Genomic DNA, 21,881 nt, shown 5'->3' with positions numbered 1-21,881 from the left:
AAAAAAAAAATGCTCATTCTCTCCTGCCTCAGGGTCTTTGCACTTGCCATGCCCCAACACAAGCTAGTCTTTCCAGGCCACCCCCTCTGAGCCACCTCCCCACTTCTCCAAACAGGCTCTTCTGTCCCTGGCCTGCAGGGCAGTTACGGTTGCCTTTGCATGTGGAGTCGGTTCTCACTATGGCACGGCCCTGCCTCTAAGCTGGGGAATCCAGCCATTGAGGAGTGCTTGCCAAGAGAATGAACGAGCCCTCAACAGTGATTCAGATAAGGGTCCTGGGTCCACAGGTGTCCCCCAACACAGTGTGTGGCCTGCACCAGCTCCCCCTCTGCACTGCATCTCCTTTGTCCACTGTGGTGGTTGGTCCCCAAGATCCCCAGGGGCCCCGCTGGCCCTCACCTTTGAAGCTCTGGGACACAATTATCAAGGGAGACCCGCTGCCTACACTCCCAGAGCTGAGAGCCCAAACAAGCTCTTAAATCAATCAGTGACATCATCTTCCAAGTGAAGAAAACAAGACCCCTGGCCTAGACACGAGGACAGGGCAGAGGCGACTGCAAACGCCCCTGAGCGAGCTGGTTAGGAAGGTCACTAGTTGTCTGGACCTGGAAGTTGAGGAACCCTCAGCAGGAAGATGGGAACGACATCAACTCAGACCCTCCTCTTTGGAAACTCAACCTGGTGAGGGAGAGTGGATACATCAAGACTCCTTACACCACCAAAATCAACTCTGGCTAAGTCCAGTCAAGGTAAAGCAAGCAAGGAATGTGCCAGGAAGTTATAGGTTAGCTCACAGAACCAAAAGAAGAAGTAAAAATTCACATACTGGAAATAACTGGTTTGGATATGATATTTAGGTAGCAGAACCAATGGGAAGCCCTTGGATGAATGAATTCTCTCTGCTTTCATCCTCAAGTCACTCTACACAAGATCCAAATTTCCTTAATATATAAAGAGTTCCTACCAATCAATAAGACAAATAAAACTGCAATAGAAAAAATAAAACAGAAAAAAAGTCCACAAGTGTGGACATGAAGAGGTAGTTCACAGAACAGGAAGTAGAAATGGCCTTGGAGCTTATAAACAATGTTTAGCCTTATTTATAATCAGAGAAGTGTGAATGGAAACTATAGTTCAAGACCATTTTTCACCTATCGGATTGGCAATCATCCAAAACTATGATAACACTGTGTTGGTGTGGGTGTGGGAGACACGCTCTCTCGTACATTACTGGTGGGAGTATAAACTGGTAAAGCCACTATCAACATTTTTTTTTAATGCACATGCCTTTTGATCTGAAAACTTACTCCTAGAAATTTACAGGGACACTTGCAAATGTGCTGATGGCCCTAGTACAAGGATATTTATTGTGGTATGTTTTTCTTGTAATAGCAAGATTGGAAAGAATCTAAATAGCCATCAATAGAGGATGGTGAGCTCTATAATAATGTAGCCACTCAGTGAACTCTGCAACTGTGAAAAAGAAGAATGACATAGCTTTACATACTGCAGCCTGGAATGATCTTCCAGATAGACTATCCCATGAAAAATCATGGTGCATGCATATTTGTGAAAGCCTCCATTTCTGGTCTCTGAATTCAGAACGCTCACCTTTGTCTTGTGTGGTTACTGTTCACTCTCCACCAGTAGGTCACAGAAGTGTGACCCCTCACACCTTCCCATGTGCCCCTTTCCTGGCCTGAATGGCCTTGGTTTCCAACTGTACACCTATGACTCTTTGCAGCAAGACTGTCATCAGGCTATTGGAGTCCCTTGGCCCTTTCTGCAGAGAGGAAGTGTCCCCCTGCCACAGGATGGCCCTTCACTAATGACTGACACGTGTATCCTTAGCTCTGGCTGGGAAACAGAGATGTGACTCCACTCCACAGTCTGCCGAGGGACCTGCTTCTGTGGGATTTTGCCTGGGGTCACAGCCTTGCATGGCTTCTCCCCTCTCCGTCAGTGACCCCCATTCCCTTACCGCTCTCCTTGGGTGCCTGTCCTTCATCAATCACTGCCATACAAATCAGGCTCTGCTTCTGGGGAACGTGACCAAGATAGCTGCTCCCTTACCCTGCACCTTGCTTTTTGCAAGCAGGTTGTGCCTGCGTATGCAAGTGTATGATGCAATGTGGGCACCGTGGTTCTTCCCGTTTCACAGGTGAGGGACCTAGAGCTCCACGGCTTACACTTAGGAAGTGGCAAGCGGCTTTGAAGCCAGGTAGTCTGGCTCCAGGGCCAAACTCACATCCACTGTTATATTGAAAATAGCCTAGAGAAGGAAAGCTCCAAGTGCAAGGAAAATCTGTATTGTCAAAGCAGGCCAAGAGGGAGGATCATTTATTTTCCCAAAAAATTCTTTTCTGTGGTCTTCCCTTCATAAACACAGATCCCACTGTCAGATGCAAATCCTAGAGCTAGAAATGGGACATTCAAGGTAGGCAGAGCTCTTGGGAACAGCACGTTTGCAGAGATGGGAAGGGAACCTCCCACTGGTTTGGTTTCTCCATGGCTACGGGCAAAGCCTGCCTGCTCTGCATCCGGGAATCTTGGTCAGGTGTTGGAATCGGTGGGTGGATTTCCGGTACATTTGCACTGTGTCCTAGAGAGCCTCTATGCATTTCAACTCGGATTTGCCTTCACCACCCACGTGCAGCCCACAACCGCAGGACCCCGCCCCTGGTCCTCAATCTCCCGTGTCCTGGTGCCAAGCAGGTGAGTCAGCCCAGGAGGAGGAAGGGCTCCTGGAAGCCAAGCCCATGCTGGGGTGCCGAGGAACAACTTTCCTATGCAAGAGGTGCCTGAACACCCCCTGCTGACCAAGCCTGAGCCCCCTCACCTCCCCGAAGTGTGGTGGAGGAAAGACAGGCTGGAAAGAGGTGGCAGTCTTCGCCCACTGTGATTGAGTTTCTCACTCATGCCACATTTTACATAAGCTGGGGACCAGAGGACCACAGGCCAGAGATCTCGGTGGGCCCAGGGCCTTGGAGGGCCTGGATGACCAAAGGGTCCAAGGCTTAGGCCCTGGCTCTGCATGGGGAATCTTGGGAAGGATGGAGGCCCACAGCCCCTACCAAGGAAGGAGCCACAGGCCAGATCTTTTGCACAAATCCTGCCTGTGCTCCTTGACTATCCCTCCCCACCAGGGCCCCAGTGACAAGACAGGCAGGAGCCTGTGTCCGTTCACGGAACCAGCATCTTGAGGGGGGCCCTGGCCTGAGCGTGCTGCTGCAGGAGACCCTCATGCTGGATGGCTGGCCACTCAGCAACCTTTTCTCTGTGGGGAAGGGATGACATTTGAGAGCCATCAAAGACGGTCAGGAAAAACAAAGCCCGCCACGGAGGAAGCTGAAGGCAGAAAGAGATACAGAGAAAATGGGATAAGCTCAGCTGTGCTTTGTCAGGGCCCTGCAGGGACATTGGCTCCTGAAGGGGTGAGAGACAGGGTTCCCTGAACTTTGACACTCTGTTCTTCTTGAGGCCTGGTTGGCCCTGTGGCTCCTCAGAGGAGTCTGGGTGCCTCCTGTCCCTAGTACCTGACAAGCCCCAGGTAAGAAGACCTGAGTTCACCTGTGCTGCCACTTATAACCTGATGGCCCTGGCACTCTTGCAGGGTCCGAATAGTTGCCCTTTCCGTCTGTTTCCTAGATTTTCCACACTAACCAGAAGCTCATATTCAACCCTACAGCCTACAAGTCAGCCAGGGGCCTTTGGCCACATGTACTGATGATGAGAATCACTAGACTGTAAGCTGCAAAAGGGCAAGGACGGTGTTTTGTTCCCCGCTACCCCCTGCACCTGAGGCCCAGCGAGGATTGCTGCTCGGATGAAGGAGAGCGAGTGTTCGTGGAACTCTTTGCAGAAGCCACGGGAAGCCCTTCCTGCGCCTTCTCAAGTTTAGTTCTCAGACAGCCCCCCTTTCCAGATGAGGAAACAGAGGCTCAGAAAGGAGAATAAACTTGTCCAGAATTGGTGGTGAGGCTGGGATTTGAACCCCAGCCTGTTGGACTCAACACTTCCTCTGAAAAGATGGGAAAAGGGAGCTGCCTACTTCTGGCTTCGGGAACTGGCAGAGAGGAGCAGAGCTGGGCCAGATGTGTCACCTCCCAAGCTCTGCTGCACCCAAGGGTTTCCAGGGTCCTTTTCCTCCATTTGGCTCTTTTCTTCTCTGGACTTTCCTACCTTCAAGGATTGGACTCCTTGCAGGGAGCACAGAGCAGAGAACAGAGGAGGCCCATCTGAGGAGAGTGTGCTGGAGCAGATGGGGTACACAGAGAGCCCCCAGACCTCAGCCTCACCTGGAGAGCGCCTCCCTGCAAGCTGAGCCTCTGTGTGCCCAGAAGTGACATAGGCATTCAGGAAAGGGACTGAGGGAGGAAAGAAGGAGCCATTCCTCTTCCCAGGGACGCCTGCCCTGGGTTCCTGAGGGAGGCTCCGTGTTTACATCTGCAAAGGCCAGTCCCAAACACGCCAGAGTGCAACGCCCTCCCTCAGACCCAGGGCCATCCTCAGAGCAGCTGGGAGGCAGCCTGTCCACCCCTACTGCAGGCAGGTCGCCCAGGCAACCTCCTCTTAGAGCTCCTGAATTCCAGAGCATCAAATAGAAAAGTGAAAAACAGGCTGGGTGTGGTGGCTCACACCTGTAATGCCAGCACTTTGGGAGGCTGAGGCAGGCAGACCACTTGAGATTAGGAGTTTGAGACCAACCTGGCCAACACAGTGAGACCCTGTCTCTACTAAAAATACAAAAAAATAAATAAGCCAACCATGGTGGTCCACACCTGCAGTCCCAGCTACCGGGGAGGCTGAGGCAGGAGGATCATTTGCATCCAGGAGATGAAAGTTGCAGTAAGCCAAGATCGCGCCGCTGCACTCTAGCCTGGGTGACAGAGTGAGACTCCGTCAAAAACAAACAAACAAACAAACAAAGAATGAGAGAGAAAAGAAATGCGATAAAATGTTAATAATGGGTGAATGTAGGTGAAGAGTATGTGGCAGGGTATTTTTTATTCTTGCAAATTTTGTGTAGGTTTGAAGTTATCTCAGAATAGCAAATGTAAGAATGATTCCTGCAGACACACGAGTGATTTCAGCTGTTCACAGGGCTCAGGCAGGAAGCAGATCTCTCATCCCCCTCTGATCTGGGTCACTTAGTCCAGTCCCTGAAAGCAGTGGATGGACAACCACGCCACCCTCTTTCTTCAAATACGCCTTGTTTTCTATCCTGCCCTTTTTGTGTAGCATTATATCATGAGCATTTTCCTGTGCTATAAATATCCTCTAAAACATGTCGTTTCTTGCGGCTCCCTAGTGTTCTACCCATGACTTCCTCGGTTGCTCCGCCTTGGTGGAATTCAGTGATTCTTCTGCCTTTTCACCATTGTAAATGATGCTTTCGTGAACAGCTTTGTAAGTTCATCTGTGCTGTACCTCTAACCAGTCTCTTCTGGAAGAGTCTAAGGAAGGAGACGGGGCATGGATCACCGACTTTTTTTTTTTTTTTTACACAGTCTTGCTCTGTCGCCCAGGCTGGAGTGCAGTGGTGCGATCTCAGCTCACTGCAAGCTCCGCCTCCCAGGTTCACACCATTTTCCTGCCTCAGCCTCCCGAATAGCTGGGACTACAGGCGCACGCCACCACGCCCAGCTAATTTTTTGTATTTTTAGTACAGACTGGGTTTCACTGTGTTGTGTTAGCCAGGATGGCGTTGATCTCCCAACCTCGTGATCTGCCCGCCTCGGCCTCCCAAAATGCTGGGATTACAGGCGTGAGCACTGCGCCCGGTTGACCACCGGCTTTTGAAGGCATTCTGTGGGTCCTGCCACACCGCCTTCCAGCATTCCAGAAAGGTGGTCCCAGTGAACAACCCACCAGCACGGGGCCCCGCTTCACGGTGCCTCAGCAAGGCCAGTGTCCCTATACAGCAAAATTAAACCATTTGCCAACTCAAGGCACTCCAGATGGATCTCTCTGTTCTCTTTGATGACTGATGTGTCCATTTTTGTTTCCTTCAGTGCACGAAGGCTGCGCATTTTCCCGGGACTGTCAGGGTGGTTTTCTTACCAATGTGTGATGGTTGTGAGGGTTCAATTGAGTCAATGCCTGCAAAGTGCTGGCCCAGCGCAGGAAAAGCACCCAGTGCTTGCTGGCTGTTTGCCATGCCACTGCCCGGGTCACAGGCTGGGTCTGCTGCTCGCTGGCAGTGCCACTGTAGCCAGGCTGCTCACCTCACTGAACCTCAGTTTCCTTCTCTGTGAAAGGGGAGCACCTTCCTCACAGGGCTGTGGCGGAGTGAAGGCAGGTAAAGCACTTAGGAGGGTGCCCTCCCAAGCCTGGGGCACTGCAAATGCTACTGGGATTTGCATAGGAAGGAAATTGACCCTTTGTCCTATTTATTGCCCATAGTTTCCTTCCGGAATCTGAAAGTGGAGTGTGGTGTGGCTGGCAGAGCAGACTGCCCATGGGAGCCAGGAGGATGGGAGGAGGGAAGGGGTGGGGCGGTCTCCTCCAAGGCTGCTGTAATGCTGACCTAGAGACCTCCAGACTGGGGCAAGTCCCACACTCAGCTGGCCCTGCTCCTGCCACTAGGCCTGGCACACATCGGGTGTTCCCTGAGCCACGTCGAGGAAGGAATGTCTAACTCTTGAAAACAGTCTAGAGCCATAAAGATAGTCCTAGTTGGACCCAGACCAAACCTCAAATTGGTCCCAAGGAAGATTTCACAACTTCCTTTGAGAGATGCCTCTTAGTGTCGCCCAGCACAGGTCAGGAAGTCCTTCTTGAGAACTAACCTAAATCCTTCCTGCTCGCCCTCCTCATGCTCGGAAGAGGAGGCAGCAAGGAGGGAGGGACAGGTGGGCCTCTTACCTCAGAGCCCAGATGAGGTCCTGAGAAGGTGAGGCTGGGCCCTGACTCAGCTTCAGCCCACACTATTTCCATTCCCTTCCGGTGACTCAACAGGGGAGGGGCCCTGGGGCCACTCACCTCTGTCTTCTCAACCTGCAACTCCCCCCACCGCTTCCTGGATTCCTGTGACGCAGGAATCCCTCTGGTGTGTGTGGAGGAACCCAGAGCAACTTGAGCCAGAAGTGGATGTCCAAGCCGGCATGAGTCACCCCTCAAAATCAGGACCAGTGAGGGCTTGAAGAGGCCACACTGTCTCCGGCAGCCTGGCCACTTCTCACTTCTCTGGGAAAGTGGCCTGGAGCTCGCATGGCATCTGGGCCCAGCCTCTGCCTCTGACCTGCACTGCCCCCTGTGTCACCCGCCTCCAGGGTGACCCTCGTCCTGGCATTCAGACAGCTCCACCCACTGCTTCAAACAAACCTCTTCCACCCTGGTTCAAACATTAACCAGCTGTGTGACTTTTTAGAAGCCCTTCCCATGTTTAAAAACCAAGCTGGGAGGATGCTGCACCACTGCCATCATGGCTCTCACTGAACCGTCACAGGAAAAAGCATTTCTTGAGCCATGGCTGTGTGCAGAACAGGCTTCCCACGGTTGAGTCCCCCAGCCCCCCAGAGACACTGCCAGTGAAATGCCATCAGCCTCAAGCATGGTTCTTGGTACCCAGCCCTGGTAAAACCACGTGTCTCAGGCCTTCTGAACCACAGTGCCCAGAGCTCTGGCTGGGTTTTGTCCCAGGGGACAAGACTGGCCAACCCCTGGCTGAACTGGAAGAATAGCTCCCTCAGCTGGCAGGGACCTGCCCCTGTTGCAATTTGGACTGAGTAAGTGCTGGCCAGGATGGACAGAGGCAAACTCTGTACCCTCAGAGAGCTTAGAAGCTAGGGTGGGAAAGCATGGGAAAGGGTCAGACACTCAAGAGAAACAAGTGCTGTTGTCCATCAAAAGTAAACTTACTGCATTCTATAAACTAAAAACAAACAAATGTTCTCCTGCATTGCATAGCAAAGGAAAAGACCAAATGACTCTGCCATGCAACAACTTAGATCAATCTCGCAGATAAAGTTGGACGAAAGAATCCAGACGCAAAAGAGCATGCACAGTATGGAATTCAAAAACAGGCAAAAGTCATCTATGGAGACAGAAGTCAGGGTGGTGGTTTCCTGGTGGGGCTGGTGGAGGATGGGGTTATTGACAGGAAGGAGGCACCAGGGAGCTTTCTGGGGTCCTGGAAATGTTCCGTGTCTTCATCTGGGGTGTGATGACGGGGTGGACACATTTGTTAAAAGGCATTGAGTTGCACACCAACATTTGTGTGCTTTGCTGTAAATTTTACTTCCACTTTAAGAAGAAGAGGAGGGAAGAAGAACCCATGGGGAGACCAGCTGGGATCCCCTGCTGCTGACTTGTGGGCATTGCCTTCATGCCCCATGATTGTTGGGCCATTAAGGCCTCCTGGCAGCCTGGTAGACCTAGAACTATCTATGCCAATAAGACACAGATTGTTGGCTCCACCCCCAGTTTTGGAGTCAGGAGGTCTAGTGGGGGGCCCTGGAATTAGCATTTCCAACAAGCCTGCAGGCCATGCTGAAGCTCTGGCCCAGGAAGAGAAGAGACAGTAGAATGTGGTACTGGCTACAGCATGTGTTGTGAGATCCCTCCAAACCGGGAAGGACCCAGGTAAGTTCACAGAGGAGGTGCCCTTGAAAGATCAGTAAGATCTGAAAATGCCCAGACAAGCAGGAACTGCTGGTTCCAGGGAAGGAAGTTAGTGTGAGGCAAAGCAGAGAAGCTGGGAAGTGCGGCGAACAGCATTCCAGGCCTCAGGAGGGCAGGGCTGGCAGACAGATGTCTGAGTCCATTTTGTGCTGCTATAACAGAATACCTGAGACTGGGTCATTTATAATAATCAGACATTTATGTGGCTCATAGTTCTGGAGGCTGGGAAGCCCAAGGGCATGGTGCCAGCCTGAGCCCAGCATTTGGTGAGGGCCTTCTGGCTGCCTCATCCCATGGTAGAAATCAGGAGGGTGAGAGACCAAACTCACAGTCCCAAGGCCTTTTATAATCAGCCTTAATCCATGCGTGACGGTGGGCACCTCATAACCTAAACACCTCCTATTAGGCCCCAGCTCCCAATACCATTGCACTGGGGGTTAAGTGTTGAATACATGCCTTTTGGGGGACACATTCAATCCACAGAAAGAGGACATCGAGGCTTCTGCTTAGGAGGTGTTGTTCTGCAAGATAAAGCTTGAAAATAGGAGGAAGCTCCAGAAAAATGGCCCTCCCCCACCCCCACTGTGGGGTTATGTTCCAAAATCAGAAAGTGAGGCACGAACCACGTGTGGTCATTTACCTGTGACAGCCTGTGATTGGCCTATGAAGGTAGATAGCCTAGCTCAGGGCTAAAGGGCCGGAGCAGATGCTGAGTTCACTGGCTGAGAGCCGGTAAAGCCATCCGTGTGCATTAAGCGCTTATATTGGATGACAAACCTGGACAAAGAGCCCTCCAGCCCTTCCCTATAACAAGCAGGAGCCGGGCAGAAGGGCAGAGGTGCAGCACAGCCGGGTCCAATGTGGGGAGCAATGTGGGGCAGAGCCAGGAAAGGGGCCTGCAGCCGTCGGTAGGCAAGCGGGTAAACAAACCCATTACAGTGGAGGTGTGCTGCTGACTGCCTTTCCTGCAAGCTCATGGGCCGCCTTCACAGCACTTTCCCCGCTGTTTTTTTCAGTGTAATCTTACAGCTATTCTGTCAAAACACCATGTTAAACACTAGTTGAAAAGTCACTGTGCAGAATTACCATATAATCTAGTAATTCCACTTTTGGGTACATACCAAAAAATATCCCAAAATACCCCCAAAATAATTAAGATCAGGGTCTCCAACAGATATTTGTTCACCCATGTTTATAGCAGCATTCTTTACAACAACCAAAAGGTGGAAGGCACCGAAATGACCATCAATAAACAAAATGTGGTCTATGCGCACAATGAAATATTATTCAGTCTTACAAAGGAATGAAATTCTGGCAGGTGCTACAATACGGAAGAACGTGAGGACGTAATATTCCGTGAAAAAAGCCAGCCACGAAAAGACAAACTCTATATGATTCCACTTACATGAGCTAAGGGGAGGGGAATAGGGAATTACTGTTCACTGGAGACAGAGTTTCAATTTGAGGAAGACGAAAAAGTTCTTGAGACGGACGGTGGTAATGGCTGCACAACAATGTGAGTGTGCTTAATGCCACTGAACTGTACACTTCATGATGGTCAAGATGGTAAGTTTTATGTGGACGAAAAGAACATGCTGTGTTTGGCCAGACGTGGTGGCTCATGCTTGTAATCCCAGCACTTTGGAGGCCGAGACGGGCGGATCACTTGAGGTCAGGAGTTCGAGAGCAGTCTGGCCAACATGGTGAAACCCTGTCTCTACTAAAGATACAAAAATTAGCCAGGCGTGGTGGCGTGTGCCTGTAGTCCCAGCTACTCGGGAGGCTGAGGTGGGAGAATTGCTTCAACCTGGGAGGCGGAGGTTGCAGTGAGCCAAGATTGCACCATTGCGCTCCAGCTTGGGTGAAGAACGAGACTCGGCCTCAGAATAAAAAAAAAAAAAAAAGAACATGCTACGTTGGTATTTAGGATCTAGTTTTAGCTACGTCTAGCAACAGTGGCTTTAACAAGATGGAGGTTCATTTCTACAGCACACGGTCTGGTGATGGCACAGCAGGGCTGCGGTGGCAACTCTGCTCCATGCAGTCATTCAGGGATCCACCCTCCTCTCTCCCATCCCTAAGGTGTTTCTCTCGTCCATGTAGCTCAAGACAGTGCACCATCACGTCCACATCCTAAACAGTAGGGTTAAGAAAGGATGGAAAAGGGCTTGCCCTCCCACTTAATAATTCTTTTTAGAGACTGGGTCTCACTTTGTCACCTAGGCTGCAGTGCAGTGGCACCATCATAGCTCACTGCAGCCTAGCCTGGGCTCTAGCAATCCTCCCACCTCAGCTTCCTGAGTAGCTGGGACTATAGACACATGCCACCATGTCCAGCTGAATTTTTTTTTTTTTTTTTTTTGTATTTTTCGTAGAGATGGGGTCTCATTATGTTGCCCAGGCAGGCCTTGAACTCCTGGCCTCAAGTGATCCTCCCACCTTGGCCTCCCATACCTTTGGGATTACAGGCATTAGCCACTGTGAGCAGCCAACTACCACCTCCCTTGAAGCACTGTCATTTGGGGCCTCTGTTCTAGAAGGGGGTGCTGTTGCTGCTTGGTGTGTTGTCCATCCCCTCCACAGGATGGCAGCTGCATTTAATCTCTGGTGGCCGCCATGGAGGTGCTCTTCTCATGTCAGCCTTCAAGAGAGAAGCCTCTCCAAGAAGTGCAGTCAGCTGACAGCCTCTAGCTACTTGGGGATCCTCTGCCACATTCAACTCGTCCTGCCCAACCTGGGACCCCACTACTGGCCATCTTTGCTCCAGAGACCCCTGGGGCCGGCTGAGGCTCCCCCGCCCAGCTCTTCAATGGCCCCTCTCCTTCACAAGCATTGTGCTTGGTGCGCTCCAGGCTCTCCCTGACTACTCTGCCCCTCGCCCCTTTCTCCTTTACAGCTCCTTCTCCTAACACAGTTCTTGCATTTCTAACTCCAATCTGTTGTCTACTTCCCAGGGGACCTGAACTGACACTTTTGCCCCAGGTCATACCCCCAGCACACAGACGAGTGCCTACCACATAGTAGGCGCTCAATAGAATTTCCAAGTGAGCACAAAAACCACAGTGGGCAGTCAATACGTGTATGTTGAACTCAGCAAATTGCAAAGCAGCTGGGAAATAGCCGTCGCCGGCTTCCCTGAGCGTGGCGCTCCCGCAGCCGTGTCAGCTGTGGTGCTTTGCCAATGCGAACAGGAGTGGAGAGTTAGACCCAGGCCCACTCCAGCTGCTGGGCCGCTTGCTCAATGCAGCCCCTTCCTGCCACCTGCAGAGTGGGGTCTTCCTGAGCCCACAGAGGGCACAGAAGGAAACATCTGCTCCCGGCCATACAGGTCTCGCTGGCATGGGTACCCTAAGAGTCCCGGTCCCGGGAGCCAGGAATAACAAAGAGGCTGCCAGGGCCAGGCCCCTGGGACTCTGGCTGAGGGCAGAGCATACCTCTTTGGTTTGCTGGGCAGGAGGCTGATTGGGCTAAATGGGCTTTGTTGATGCTGACCCTTTGTTCCTCCATGGCAGCTCTGTCTGAGGAGTGTTTTGGAGGCTGTTCATTCTCCCTGCTTCCCCTACTGCCGCCCCAGAGACAAGGAGAGCAGCCTCCCAGCAGGCTGCTGGTTTGTAAAAGAGTCAGGTGTGGGAGGTTGCATCACATGCTCCTCTGGACTCATGGTCTGCAAGGACGTGTGATAAGTGTGGCTGTAGGTCGATGAGCTGTGTGCGGCTGGTAACCAGCAGTTGATGAGCCAGCGGGAGCAGCAGGTGGCCCAGGCCCCAGGGATGAACATGGGGGAGCTGGGTCTGATGTAGGCACGAAGGAGACGTCAGCAGCAGCAGCCCCAGGGCATCGGGGTACGGGGTACGGGGGTGGGGGCAGAGACAAGCCAAAGATGCCTGGATGATGCATTCTGCAGAAATACCAATCTCAAATCCAGGACTGGGCCTGGCTGTGGCTTGGCCTGGCCAGGGCTGGTGAGCAGCAGGTGTGCTGACTGCAGTTGAGAAGCCATCGGTGTCAGACCAGAGTCCCCGGGCTCTGCACCTGAGGCTGCTGCAAGAGGAGAGTGATAGGGGCTCAGGCATGTCGAGGAGGTAGGTGGGCACGTGGAGGTGGGGCTCCAGGAAGGGGACATGAACACAGCAGGTCTTGGAGCTTTCTCCTTCAGGGGCAGGGGCAGGAGGACGGCCACCTGGCTTCACCATGAAGGGCCCGAGAGCATGGCATGGAGAGAGAGGCAGATCTGGAGAGAACACTGGCTGGTCTGCGTAGGGAGGTGGAGGAACGGGTTGAAGAGGGAAGAATTCCTGACACAAATCCCGAAATGACAAAGGGAAAGAATGACAAATCCAATTATACAAACATGAGCAACTTCCAAAGACCAATCACAAAAACAATCACAAAGTCCCCACCAACATGGCTGAAAGTAAAACGATTAGCTGAGAAGAAATATTTGTCACCTGCAGACCATGACAGACAGAGGATTTTATTTTAAAGCACCCTACAAATCACTAAGAAAAAACCCCAAAGAAATAGCAATCTGGAAAAGGACACAAAGAGGGAACGTGCAGAAGAAGTGCCAGCAGCTGCCAAACCCACAGTCCACAAAATCCTGGATCAAACGGGCAGGAGATGACATGACAAGGTGCCACTCTCTGCCCATCGGGTCAGCACAGATTTTAAAACAAGGTCCCAGTATTGCCAAGGGAAAAAGCCCTGTGGGTGAGGGCATCAATTGGGCAATGCCTGTCAACTTCTAGAATAATCATGTGTGCTTCCTTTTGATCCAAGAATACCGCTGGGGGGAGTTATTCCTGTAGAAATGTTTGCTCAGGTGTGCGAAGATACCTGCGTAGGACTTTTCATCTCAGCATTGTGTGTGATGCTGATGCCACAGTGTGGTGCCAAGACACCTTCTGGAGAGGACCCGGAAGGCCTGGCCAAGGGTGGGGGCCATGGTGCTGTAGTCCTTGTCCAGAGGATGCCTGGCTGGTGCAGGGCAAGAGGGAGGTGGTCCTGGAGGCAGCGTTGCCTTGATCTAATCACAGGAGCGCACTGGACAGGGGTCTTGTGTGTGTGGGATCGGGGTCCCCCAGGCCTCATCTGCCCCCTCATGCCTGGTGGCATCAAGCAGTTGTCTTAGCCACTCTGACCTCCACATCCTCCTCTGTGAAACGGGGTGTGACGGGACTCCCTCTTGGACTCCTGAGATCCTGGCATGTGTTGCTCTGTGTCAGGCACAGTTCTAGACCCCCTACCTTCACTGGGCTTAGGTAGCCTCCTACCAAAGGAGTATGAGAAGACACAGAGATGCCGAGCAATTGCCTGAGGTCACACAGCTGCCCAGTGGCCGCAGAGGACACAGCTGGTGTCCCATCCATCAGTCACCGACCCTCCCCATGCAGGATTCGCCTCTTCACGTCTAAGCCTGGGACACCTGAGCAGGATCCTTGGGCTGCTTCTCCCAGTTGCAAGGACAGGCAGGCTCCACAGCTGGAGGCCTGGAGAGTCCCTGCCCCAGGAGAGGGTCTCAGCCAACAGTGGCTGTGGGGGTGGTGGACAACTACTCCAGCCCCTTGCTTCTTAGTGGGGCAACCTCTGGGGACTGCTCCATGCTGCCTCCCAGGGCTCCCCGCAGCACAGAGCCTGGCGCTTCACTGGTAACTGCCTTGATAACACATACTTTACTGACTTCTTCCCTCCCCTGCCTCTTGTGCCCTCCCCTGGGGCTTCCTGCATCTCCCAAACCAAGCACTTGCTCTGGAATCCTTGTCCCTGGGGTCTGACCCTGAACCCCTGCCCGAGACAGTGGCAAAGCTGGAGTTGGATCAGACAGCTGGGCTCCAGAACTTACCTTTAAATTTTTTTTTTTTTTTCCCAGCTACTCTGGAGGCTGAAGCAGGAGAATGGCGTGAACCCGGGAGGCGCAGCTTGCAGTGAGCCCGAGATCATGCCTCTGCACTCCAGCCTGGGTAATGGAGGGAGACTCCGTCTAAAAAAAAAAAAAAAAAAAAAGCAGGCAGCCTCGAACTCCTGGGCTCAAGCCATCCTCCTGTTTCAGCCTCTTCAAGCACTGGGATTGCAGGTGTGACTCACCACATAATCTGTATTCAGTGGGGCGCCTGGACTAGTTTTGACCAACTGAACTGGTTTGCAAAACCCCCACCCGACACAGTCTCTGGACGTTTTCCTACATTGTGACAAGGGGCCGCTGCCAGGGGAGAGTGAGGGACCCTTTACCCTCTGTGACCCTCTGTCCCTGGGTCAGAGCCTGAAATTTATTGCACCCACCCGCCCCAGGGACAAAGTCCTCTGCACAGGGCGGGCAGCCAGCCCATCAACCAAGGCCTCAGGAAGGTAAAGAAGCCGGGTCCACCCGTGCCCACCACCAGACTTCAGTCCAGGGCAGGCGGCCCAGGACTCCTCTCCGCCCAAACTGGCTCCTCCCAGCACCACCCAGAACCGGGGGCGGGGGGTGGAGGGGGGTGGGGGTGTGGTGCAGAGGGGCCCAGCGCCTTGGTCAGCGGCGCCACCTGCTGGTGACCGCCTGGTTCTCTGCAACATTCGGGCTCCAGAACCTACTTAATATTTTTTTAAAATAAAGAGACAACAAGGTCTCACTTCGCTGTCATTCAGGTTGGGGTGCAGGGGTCAGGCAGCCTCGAACTCCCGGGCTCAAGCCATCCTCCTGTCTCAGCTTCCCCAAGCGCTGGGATTGCAGGTATGACCCACAGCAGAATCTGCATTCTTTTTTTTTTTTTTTTTTTGAGACGGAGTCTCTTTCTGCCGCCCAGGCTGGAGTGCAGTGGTGCGATCTCGGCTCACTGCAAGCTCCGCCTCCCGGGTTCACGCTATTCTCCTGCCTCAGCCTCCCGAGTTGCTGGGACTACAGGTGCCCTCTACCACACCCGGCTAAGTTTTTGTATTTTTAGTAGAGAAGTAGAGATAGGGTTTCACGGTATTAGCCAGGATGGTCTCGATCTCCTGACCTCGTGATCCACCCACCTCGGCCTCCCAAAGTGCTGGGATTACAGGCGTGAGCCACCGCGCCTGGCCAGAATCTGCATTCTTAACCATACTCTACAGAAGCCCTTCGTTGAGAGGATGCGGTAGGAAGGCCCTCCCTACAGTGCCCAGCACTGTGAGCACCTTCATACACGAAGCTGTTACTGCTGCTCCTGTCTCCCAAGATCTTATGTGGTCCTAGGCAGCCTGGAGGGCATCCCTCCCTCGGCGAGGACCAAGAGTTCCAAAAGGACACAGACACAAGAGGCCTGGGTCTCTGAGGTCCTCCAGGGGCCATCCTTCCAGTCCCAACCCCTGCTTGTCTCACAATATTCCTCACAAGTGGTCTTTTAGTCTCTACTTGCATACTTCCAGGGACAGGGAACTCATCAGCTCTCAAAACCACTTGAGCCAACATCTGTCTCTCACTGGCTTGGCTCTGCCATCTGGTGAACCTGGGAGGTGGAGCTTGCAGTGAGCCGAGATCATGCCTCCACACTCATGCCTGGGTAATGGAGGGAGACTCCAAGCCAGTGAAAATCCTGCTGGCTTGGGAGAGCAGGAGGCCCAGGTGCTGTAACACTGGAGCTGTCACTGTCAGTTCCTTGGCCCTTCCTGGGCTGCTGCCCTCCAGGTGGGCACAGGCAAATTCATTTTTTCCTCCTCCGTCTTTTTTTTGCAGAGAACAGATTTGAGCATGGAATATTTTTAGGAAGAAGAGTTTCTGTTTGAAAAACCTGCCTTCCATGGCTGCACAGCAAATCTGAGGAAACTCTGTTGGGCCCTGGGTTTCAAATTTACATTACAAGCAGAAGGTTCACATTGCTGTTGCTAGAGAGTGGGCTCATTCCATGATGGTGGTCACCCACGCTTGCAGCAGATGCTTAAGATCTGAGCACTGGACATACAGGCCCTGGGAAGACAGAGAGACTTCCTGTATGGAGCTTACTGTCTGGGGGAGCCGACCACCTGACCATCCCATGGGGAAACAGACCATCACAGCAGGACAATAGCCTGCAGGAGGGGTGCACAGAACCCTGGCAGCTCATCCTGGGGAAGGTGCTCTAGTCTGGGAAAAGTCTTCTCAGAGAAAGGGGTCTGTTTTATTTTTACTTTTTCATCGTAGGAAGAGTGCACAGTTTAAGTGTTCAGCTTGATGAACTTTTACCCATGGGTGCACTCAGGCTCAGCCCCCAGAGCAAACTGGACAAATGGCCTTTTTTGTAGAAATGGAAAAGCTGATTCCCAAATTGCTATGGAATTGCAAGGGACTGCAAACAGCCAAAACAATCTTGAAAAGAAAAAAGGACAAAGTTTTGACAGACTCACACTTCCTGATTTCCAAAACTTACTACAAAGCTACAGCAATCAAAAGCCTATGATACTGGCATAAAGACAGACTTATGTAATGGAATACAGACATATAGACAATGGAATGGATTGAGACAATGCAGACATATAGACAATAAAATAGATTAAGAGTCCAGAATTAAGCCCTGAGATATACGGTCTGTTGATTTTTGACAAGAATGCCAACATTGCTCAGTGGGGAAAGGCCAGCCTTTTCAAAGATGGTGCTGGGACTATTGGATATCCATAAAAACGAATGAAGTTGAATCCTTACCTCACACCATTTACAGAAATTAGCTTAAAATTGATTAAAATTGTAAATGTAAGAGCAGAAACTATGAAACTCTTAGAAGGAAACATGATGGTAAATCTTCATGACCTTGAATTTAGCAGTGGTTTTCTAGCTATGACAACAAAAGCTCAGGCAACAAAAGAAACAAATAACATGGACTTCACTAAAATTAAAAATCTATATACAGCAAAGAACACTATCAAGAGAGTGAAAAGGCAACCCACAGAATAGGAGAGAATATTTGCAAAGCATATAGCTGGTAAACATCTAGTATCCAGGATAGAGGAAGAACTCTCACAACTCAACAACGAAAATCCCAAATAACCCAACTTAAAAATGGGTGAAGGACTTAAATAGACATCCAAAGAAGATATTCAAGTGGCCAATAAGCACAGGAAAAGTTGTACAACATCATTAATCATTAAGGACACGAAATGAAAACCACAGTGAGTTACCTTTTCACGCCCACCAGGATGGCTATAATTTTGGGGCGGGGGGAATAACAGGTATTGGTGAAAATGTGGAAAACTTGGAAGCTTTGTACACTCCTGGTGGGTATGTAAGCTGGTGCAGTTGCTGTGGAAAATGATGTGGTGGTTCCCCAAAAAGTTTAACATAGAATTACCCTGCATTTCCACTCCTAGGTGTGTATCCCAAAGGAATTGATAACAAACACTTGTACACAAATGTTCTCAGCAGTACATTGTAATTGCTGTAATGGTCGAAAGATGGAAACACCCCAAATGTGCACAGTTGATGAATGGATACACAAAATGTGGTCTATCCATAATGGAATATTATTCAGACATAAAAAGTAAGGAAATACTGATACATGCTATGATGTGGATAAATCTATAAAAATATTATGCTAAGTGAAAGATGCTAGACATAAATTTCATATGGTATGATGCCATTTATGTGGAATGGCCAGAATAGGTAAATCCAGAAAGACAGAAAGAAGATTAATGGCTTTCAGGGAATGAGGGAAGGAGGAAATGGGGGGTGACTGCTTAATATGTACGGGTGTCCTTTTAATGTGATGAACATGTTCTAGAACGGGATACTGCTGATGGTAGCACAACATTGTGAGTGTATTAAGCACCACTGAATTGTACACTTTATAATACTTAAAATGATGAATTTTATGTTATGTGAGTTTTACCTCAAAATTTTTTCTTCTTTTTTTCTTTCTTTTTTTGTTAGACAGAGTCTTGCTCTCTCTTGCCCAGGCCGGAGTGCAGTGGTGAGATCTCGGCTCACTGCAACCTCCGCCTCCCAGGTTCAAGCAATTCTCCTGTCTCAGTCTCCCAAGTAGCTGGGACTATAGGCACACACCCATCATGCCCAGCTAATTTTTGTATTTTTGGTAAATAGGTTTTCACCATATTGGTCAGGCTAGTCTCGAACTGCTGATCTCAGGTGATCCACCCAGCTTGGCCTCCCAAAGTGCAGGGATTACAAGCATGAGCCACTGCACCTGGCCAATTTTTTTTCTTTAAAATCAGGCCAGGTGCAGTGGCTCAGGCCTGTAATCTCAGCACTGTGGGAGGCTGAGGTAGGAGGACTGCTTGAGACCAGGGGTTTGAGACCAGCCTGTGCAATAAGCAGACCTTATCTCTACAAAAGTTAAAAATTTAGCCGGGTATTGAGGTGCACATCTGTCGCTACTCGAGAGGCTGAGGCTGGAGGATCACTTGTGCCCAGGATGTCAAGGCTGCAGTGAGCTGAGATTGCACCACTGCAATCCAGTCTGGGCGACAGAGCAGGACCCTATCTCAAAAAAAAAAAAAAAAAAAAAAAAAAAATCAGAGCTGCCCTTGCCCTTATGCTAATGGGCTCTCCCTCTATTACATCACCTACCTGGCTCATAGGGGCACCTGAGTTTGAGACCCCTGCTCTAGATTCATGTTACCAAATCCCCTTCCAGAGAATGTGTAGTCAGTTATACCACCACTCAGGATCGGGGAGAGAAACATTTTCACCAAACCCTGCTCAACACGTTGACTCTCCCATTTCAGTGAGGAGGAGAGTGAGGTTCAGAGATGTTAAGTGACTTGCTCCAGGTCACACAGCTAGTCAGGACAGTGTCGGGACTGGAGCCCAGCTTGTCGGATCCTGAGTCCAGTGACCTGTCCTCCTGCCACACGGGTTTCCTACAGCTGGGGAAGCCAAAGCATAGGGCTGCGAGCCCTATTCGAGGGCTCTGACTCTCAGAAACCCATCACATCTCCTCCGAGGCCCTTGGCTGGCACGAATCCCAGTCAGGTAAGAAAAGAGGTGTTCGGGCCCCTGAGCCTGGGAGCGGCTGCTGAGTGCCAACTTCCTCCAGCACCGGTGGAGGGACAGCCGCCAGGGGGCGTCTGCTTAGGAAAATCACAGCCGGTTGCCGGCAGCATGGGCGTGCGGAGCCCGTGGAGCCTGTGGGCTGGGCCTGGGTGAGGGCGTGTGCGCAGGGTGTGTGTGTGTGTGTGTGTGTGTGTGTGTGAGATGTGCCTGTGGGGTGTGTATGTGGTGTGTGTGTGGAAGGTGTGCCTGTGGGGTGTGTGAGTGTGTGGAAGGTGTGCCTGTGGGGTGTGTGAGTGTGTGTGGGTTGTGCCTGTGGGGTGTGTGTGTGGTGTGTGTGGGGGGTGTGTGTGTGGTGTGTGTGGGGGGTGTGTGTGTGGAAGGTGTGCCTGTGGGGTGTGTGTGTGTGTGTTGGGTGTGCCTGTGGGGTGTGTGAGTGTGTGGGGTGTGTGTGTGGGGTGTGTGAGTGTGTGTGGAGTGTGCCTGTGGGGTGTGTGTGTGGTGTGTGTGGGGTGTGTGTGTGGGGTGTGTGAGTGTGTGTGGAGTGTGCCTGTGGGATGTGTGTGTGGGGTGTGTGTGTGGTGTGTGTGGGGTGTGTGTGTGGGGGGTGTGAGTGTGTGTGGAGTGTGCCTGTGGGGTGTGTGTGTGGTGTGTGTGGGGTGTGTGTGTGGGGTGTGTGAGTGTGTGTGGAGTGTGCCTGTGGGATGTGTGTGTGGGGTGTGTGTGTGGGGGGGTGTGAGTGTGTGTGGAGTGTGCCTGTGGGGTGTGTGTGTGGTGTGTGTGGGGTGTGTGTGTGGGGTGTGTGAGTGTGTGTGGAGTGTGCCTGTGGGATGTGTGTGTGGGGTGTGTGTGTGGGGGGGTGTGAGTGTGTGTGGAGTGTGCCTGTGGGGTGTGTGTGGTGTGTGTGGGGTGTGTGTGTGGGGTGTGTGAGTGTGTGTGGAGTGTGCCTGTGGGGTGTGTGTGTGGTGTGTGTGAGGTGTGTGTGTGGGGTGTGTGAGTGTGTGTGGAGTGTGCCTGTGGGATGTGTGTGTGGGGTGTGTGTGTGGGGGGTGTGCCTGCGGGATGTGTGTGGAGGGTGTGCCTGTGGGGTGTGTGTGTGATGTGTGAGCGTGTGTGGGGTGTGCCTGTGGGGTGCATGAGTGTGTGTGGGTTGTGCCTGTGGGGGGTGTGTGTGGCGGGTATGCCTCTGGGGTGTGTGATTGTGTGTGGGGTGTGTGGGGTGTGTAATTGTGTGTGGGTTGTGCCTGTGGGGTGTGTGAGTGTGTGGTGGGTGTGCCTCTGGGGTGTGTGATTGTGTGTGGGGTGTGTGGGGTGTGTAATTGTGTGTGGGTTGTTCCTGTGGGATGTGTGAGTGTGTGGAGGGTGCGCCTGTGGGATGTGAGTGTGTGTGGGTTGTGCCTGTGGGGTGTGTGTGTGTGGTGGGTGTGCCTCTGGGGTGTGTGATTGTGTGTGGGGTGTGTGGGGTGTGTAATTGTGTGTGGGTTGTGCCTGTGGGATATGTGACTGTGTGTGGGTTGTGCCTGTGGGGTGTGTGATTGTGTGTGGGGTGTGTGGGGTGTGTAATTGTGTGTGGGGTGTGTGGGATGTGTGACTGTGTGTGGGTTGTGCCTGTGGGGTGTGTGACTGTGTGTGGGTTGTGCCTGTGGGATGTGTGAGTGTGTGTGGGTTGTGCCTGTGGGATGTGTGAGTGTGTGTGGGTTGTGCCTGTGGGGTGTGTGAGTGTATGTGGGTTGTGCCTGGGGGTGTGTGAGTGTGGGGGTTGTGCCTGTGGGATGTGTGAGTGTGTGTGGGTTGTGCCTGTGGGGTGTGTGAGTGTGGGGGTTGTGCCTGTGGGGCGTGTGGAGTGTGCATGTAGGGTGTGTGAGTGTGAATGTGTGAGAGTGTGTGTGAGCATCAGAGTGTGTGAGAGTGTGTGTGCCTGTGTGAATGTGTGTGGGGGTGTGTGTGTGTGTGTGAGTGTGCATATACCTGAGTTCTTTTGGCTAGAATGGAAGGCTTTCTGATGAGGTGATATTTGAGAGATCTGACTGAAGCAGTGCGGGGCAGGAGGATGACTGGGGGCATTGGAGAAGGGCATTCTGAGCAGAGGGAACAGCAGCTGCAAAGGCCGCAAGCAGGCCCTGCCCGATGTGTTCGGGGAACCTGGGCTGGGGTGGAGAGAGCCGGGCGGAGGACAGAGAGTCAGCAGAGACAGGGCAGGCAGGGCCTCCAGGCCAACAAATGCTGGTGAGCTTTATTCTGAGCAATCCCTGTGCATTTCAACAGAGTTAACCCATAAACACATCCCAGAGACTCCAGGAGCTTAGAGGAAGGACACGTCTTCAGGCTTGGGGCAGAG

At 52.0% G+C, this 21,881-nt stretch overlaps 1 long non-coding RNA gene across 1 annotated transcript; it reads left to right on the top strand.

The window, feature by feature from the left end:
• The first annotated feature begins 2,626 nt into the window (after positions 1–2,626).
• Positions 2,627–5,286, top strand: LOC119620234 (uncharacterized). The gene is made up of 2 exons (XR_005236706.2): positions 2,627–2,715; positions 3,649–5,286. It is a non-coding gene; the product is annotated as an uncharacterized lncRNA (long non-coding RNA).
• Positions 5,287–21,881: the final 16,595 nt, after the last annotated feature.

The sequence above is a fragment of the Chlorocebus sabaeus genome, chromosome 16, assembly GCF_047675955.1.
Source record: "Chlorocebus sabaeus isolate Y175 chromosome 16, mChlSab1.0.hap1, whole genome shotgun sequence".
NCBI lineage: Eukaryota > Metazoa > Chordata > Mammalia > Primates > Cercopithecidae > Chlorocebus > Chlorocebus sabaeus.
This window is presented reverse-complemented; position numbering and strand designations above follow the sequence as displayed.